The sequence below is a fragment of the Papaver somniferum genome, chromosome 5 (genome assembly GCF_003573695.1).
Source record: "Papaver somniferum cultivar HN1 chromosome 5, ASM357369v1, whole genome shotgun sequence".
In the NCBI taxonomy this organism is placed as follows: Eukaryota; Viridiplantae; Streptophyta; class Magnoliopsida; order Ranunculales; family Papaveraceae; genus Papaver; species Papaver somniferum.
The window spans coordinates 111,148,542-111,154,541 of NC_039362.1; positions in this window are offsets into that span (position 1 = coordinate 111,148,542).

Here is a 6,000-nt window from a genome sequence, read left to right on the forward strand (position 1 = left end):
GTGTGACAAGCTAAGTTTTCGATCTAACAGTTGAGAAATATTAGCTTGAATCTAAATCAGGTTTTCATCTAACGGTGAATAAGGATTGCTTTGTACCTAAGGCAAAACCCTGATTTGAAGGCTATATAAAGGAGACATCTAGCATTGTGCAAAACTAATCCCCACACGTCTGTGTGCTACTAGTGCGCCCGCTAGAGTCGATCTCCATTAACCTTTGATTTTCTTCTCTAAAATCAGGTTAAAGACTTAAAGACTTCATTGGGATTGTGAAGCCAGACCGATACTACTTTATCGTAGTTGTGTGATTTGATCTTGCATCTTCTATCGTATGAGTACAATCGATTGATTGGCTTGAGATCGTGAGAGTTCTCCGATAGGCAAGATAAATAAGTCACAAACATCTTCGTCTCACTGTTTGTGATTCCTCGACAATCCACTTGTGTAGTCAGGAAGGATTGTAGAGAGGTGATTGATTAATCTAGGCTGTTCTTCGGGAATATAAGACCGGATTATCAATTGGTTCCTGTTCACCTTGATTTTATATCAAAAGACGGAACAAAACCTAGGGTTTATCTGTGAGAGACAGATTTATCCCTTGATAGACTTTTCTGTGTGAGACAGATCTGTTTATTATCAAGTCTGTGATTTTGGGTTGCAGCAACTCTTGGTTGTGGGTGAGATCAGCTAAGGGAATCAAGTGCGCAGTATCCTGCTGGGATCAGAGGCGTAGGAGTATAACTGTACCTTGGATCGGTGGGAGACTGATTGGGGTTCAACTATAGTCCAGTCCGAAGTTAGTTTACAGTAGCCTAGTGTCTTTAGCGGCTTAATACAGTGTGTATTCAATCTGGACTAGGTCCCGAGGTTTTTCTGCTTTTGCGGTTTCCTCGTTAACAAAATTTCTGGTGTTTGTGTTAGTTCTTTTCCGCATTATATTTTATATAATTGAGATAATACAGGTTGTGCGTTCGTGATCATCAATTGGAAATCCAACCCTTGGTTGTTGATTGATATTGATTGATCCTTGGACATTGGCCTTTGGTACCGTCCAAGTATTCCTTGTATTTGATAAAGACTCGTTATTGTTTTTAGCTTGAGTAAAAATCAAATCAAGAGAGAGATATTAACTCCTTGAGATACTTTTATCTAGATTGAGTCTGACTGTCTAGTTGATTCTCTAGTAAAGTATTTCGGAGTTAGTCCATACAAATTGTTAAGCGAAATATTGGGTGGTGTTGTTAGACCCCCGCTTTTTCAATTGGTATCAGAGCAGGCAAACACGTTAAAGACCTTATAAGTTTGTGTTTGTAGCGATCTGATTATGGACGAGTCTATCTCTAATAACGTACCAGTTCAGAAATTACCAGATGATTCTAAAAGCTTGGATTCACCTGAGAGAACTGTCACATCTAAGTCAATATCCAAACATTCTCTTTATGTAAAAACTGTTAATTGGGAAACTCTCCTAGAAAAACAGTTGGATGAACTTTCTGATGAAGGTGATTCAGATATTGATAGAGATGTTGATGAGGAAGTCTCAGAGTATGCTAAGTTTTTGATTCGTGGAATATGAAGAAGATTACAACTTCTCATGTCACACCTCTTCTGACTCCTCTTTGTCGAGAAAACAAGAAATTGAGAAGATGTTACGCAAGTATTTATTTTTCAAATCGTTCTACCGAATCGATCCTCAAGGATTCTGAGGAAAACCTACGTATGGAGTCACTTGAATGTGATAATCTTTATCAAAAGTACTTTTTGTTGGAAGAGAAACTTGCAGAATCTGAAGAAAGGTTTAACTTCCAGCAAACAAGTTTTGACGACAGAGAAAGCGTTTATCTCACTCGAGAAAAATGCCTTGAGGATGAATTAGTTGTTGCTCTTGATAAAATCAAGATGTTGGAAGATGACTTGAAAAAGTTCAATACTAGTTCAAGCAAATTAAACACTATGCTAGGAGCAAGTAAAAATCATCGTGATACACGAGGATTGGGCTATAAGGGAATAGATGCTCCAAGTACTAGCAAATAGGTAAAATTTGTCAAGGCTAGTGATTCTTCTCAAAAAAAGGTTTCCACTGATGGAAAAAGTGAAATACCTTCTCCGGCAGTTAAGGTTCAAAAGAGCAAAGTTTATCAACCTCCAAAGTTAGCACACACGGATTGAGGTAAGAACATTCCTTATGTTTGCCACTATTGCGGAAATAAAGGTCACCTGGAAAGGAGATGTCGTTTCCGTATAAGGAATGAGAAACTTCATGATGTTCTTGTTTGGGCATCACAAGAAGTTGTGAAACCAAGATCATACGTTAAGACTGATCCTCTTAACGTTACAGGTTGTAATTGTCCAACCTTTAGGCAAAGGAATCAGTGCTATGATAGACCTAGATTTTCCTATAAACGTCGTATGAATCCTTTTCATAATCGTAATGGTTATCAAAAGGATAACTTCGTAAAGACAAAGACAAGATCCAATGCTCCCAATTGGAGAAAGACTAACTTTCAAAAGAATAGTCAATCCAATTCTCTTCCAAGAATTCTAGAAGAGAGTGATGGGAAGAAGGTTACGACTTTTCCTAAGCGCACTCAGAAGTGGATACCGAAGAAAGACAATGATGTTGTGAGTGTGAAAAGGAATGATCTTCTAGAAAACTCCATGACTATGGAAAAGGCAGTATCCATGATGTTAGAACTTAATAAGTTTTTTGGAAAAATGGAATTGGATGTGAAAGGTTCTAAAAGTGATCTCTTTCATGATAATCCAAAGGTCACTTGTGGTGAGCAAGACTTTGTTCACCCCAACGCAACTTGATTGTGTTGGAAGTGCATCCTCACCAAGGAATGCCCTGCTTTGTATACGGTGAGGGAAGCACAAGAATTGGGGCACACAGATTATGTTCGGCAAGGCGGTAGAATTCGATTGGATTCATCTAAAAAGGTATGTCTATAAACTTGAGAAAGATTTGTACTTTTATTTGCTTAGAATACTTATAATAATCTTGTTTATCGTTCATTTCTACCTAACTTGATCTGTGTTTAAGGTTCTTAAATGTTTGGGTTTGAAAATAATAGTTCGGGATGTTTGGACTACATGGTACACATACCAAGTATGCATAACAGGATTTAAAATCAAAATCCAGGGGTTTAAGTTCGCAAACCCGTATGCATACTTGACGTCGATATTCGGTAAACTTGTTTTGGCCGTAATTTCTTCGCCGAACTCGGATTTACCTCATTCTTTTTGAAATCTCTTCCTTATTGAATTCCCTTCAAAGTGGAGATGATAATTGTTGAATTTAGATGAGTTAATATTGGTCTTTGTCCTGTCTCTTGTTTTTAGTTTTTGCTCCGGTTCGTTGCACTTGTTCTATTCTCTTGGACTTGGGCACTGGGAATCTTGGAGAAATCCTATTCTAAGCTATTTTGTGGCTATTACAAGAGTGATATTGGTGAATCACACAGAAGGAAGTTCGAGAATGGGTAGTAGTTCACATTGCTATATATTCTTGAGTGTTCACAATCATCTCATGTGAACTATGGTGCATAGTCGTCAATGACTTTGTATGTTCTTCTTTGTTAAGGAAATATTTTTATACGCTTTTGGTAACCACTCTTGGTATAAATCCGTGCGAAAAAGATTGATTTTACCTTCTAATGGCAAAGATTGTTATTGCAGTATTAATCTTTATGATTTTGTGATATTGCAATTGTTTATGGGATATGTATTGTTTGCATCCGTGAACTTGAAGGTCCCATATGTTGTCAGAAGTAAAGTCGTTCATAAATTGGTATTCTTATTGATGAAATGACGAATGGACTTTTGACAAATACAAAAGTTATACCTATGCAGTCATTTATTTGATGAAAAATAAGGTAAAATCTTTTGTGTGACAAGGATAAAGTCTTCATTGATCCATTCTATTATGTTTTACCGTGAAGGCTCCATTGTGTGTCTTATGTTGAGCACCTTACAACTAAGTAGATTTACCTTCGCTTTATTGGTTGTTCTATAAGATGTTACATGTCGAGCATTAGGAACTAAATTAATCAACCAGTTTGGTTATTTAGTTTGTACTCCATAAGTTTTCTTTCTTATGCCGCGTACATGTACGGTTAAGGTTGTCATATTCTATGATGAACTTAGTCGGGGTTCCATAAGTTCTCTTATGTTGAGCCCAAAATAATTAAATTGATTACTTCGTTGATTAGTTTGGTTGTTTGTATTCCAATTAGATTAATTATAGGTTCTCTTGTAATTAATCTAGTTGAGTTTTCACATATTCCACAAATTCTTGTGTTGAGTATATGAACGGCTATACTAATCATGTTCTATTGGTTAATGTAGTCGTATATTCCGTAAGGTTTTCCTTATGTTGAATATTTGAACGGTTAAGTTAGTCATCTCCATATGATTGACTTAGTCGTAGCTCCGTGAGTTTACTTATGTTGAGCACTTTCAATTAAATTGATAACTTTTCTGGTTTGATTTAATTGCGTATTCCAATTGAATTAATCATGGGTTTACTTGTGGTTAATTTGGTTGAGCTTTGGATATAGAAAATCTTTCCTATGGTTTTTGGTGTCCAATAAAAAATCCTTATTTTCTTTCGAAATTAAGGTCGCTCTTGTTGTTCTCTCGGGAATGACATCAAATGGGGGAGAGTTCTTTTGAACTTGTGCTTAATGGTAATATCTTGCGGGGAGTGCGGCTGTGGAATTTTATAGGGGTTATCTTGTATCTTAAAACTCCTTGATGAATGATGTAGCTTCGGCTATTAGATTGCATCTAAATTAAGTTGGTATGTATTTTTCTTTTGGTAATGAAATGTCTTTTGTGAAAATTTCATTATGATCCCATTCTTGTACCTTTGCCAATTTTATTGACAAAAAGGGGGAGAAAATATTGTAGTTCACACTACAAATACATATGGTTTTCGGATCATTGTGTAAGGGGGAGTGGTTTCCATGATCGAGATGGAGTATTGACTAAGGGGGAGTAACACATATCACCGTAGTATTATTGTTAAAGTCGTGATACAATTGGACTTTGATGTTATATAATAATACTATGACAATGTATAATAATGATCGAGAATCTCGATTTCTCTCATTGTTATAGCTATGGATCTTCAACAAAGATGGTGCTAAACTTACAACCTTTGGGATCATTGGAGTACTTGGAAGGACGAAGATTTCAAGGAACGTTGAAGATTAGACAATGGAATAGGAGCCACTAAAGTTTATCTTTTTTGTATTCCATATGTATTAATAGTTTTTTACTAAAATTGACAAAGAGGGAGATTGTTAGAGCATAGCTCGGTCAACCTCGCATGCGTTGCTATCTCAAGCGTGTTTGTCAATGTTAGTGATCAAAACTATAAGTCTTGATTTCTAGCCTACATAGATAAGTCTCGGACTAGGATAGAAAAGTGTAGTTGAGCTCAAGGACTTCATGGCGATTCATCATACAATGACGAAGATCTATACAAGGAACCGTGGAACTTCATCAACAAAAAGGTATGTGGAGACTTAAACTTATCTATCACTCAAAATTCTATCTCTTCTATCTCCTACTTCTTATGAGACAAAAGTCGTATGCTATATAAACTAGATCATACAAATTTGGCATTTCGAGCTGAGCATTCATTTCTTATCTTTTATCTCGAAATCGTGTGTTGGTAAAGCGTTTCTCTTTGATCAAGTTTATCTTCACCTAGAGACGAAAGTCATGAAAAGTTTCAATCACTTTGAGAATTGCTTTGACGTGAATCGGTCTGTGAATAACGGCTACATAGCGTCCTCTGAGAATGTCTCAATGATTGAAATGAGAGTTTAGATTGCATAACCATATATTCCTTGAACCGAAGTTTTCGAACTTTGTTGATCAAGAGAAATCGGGAGGATTGTGGAATTGGCTTGCCAAGTCCGCGAACTGTCGGAAGTTCTCGACCGAGAATTTCTGCTGGATTTTCCAAAACTCGTTTGTGTGCTAAGTCCGTGA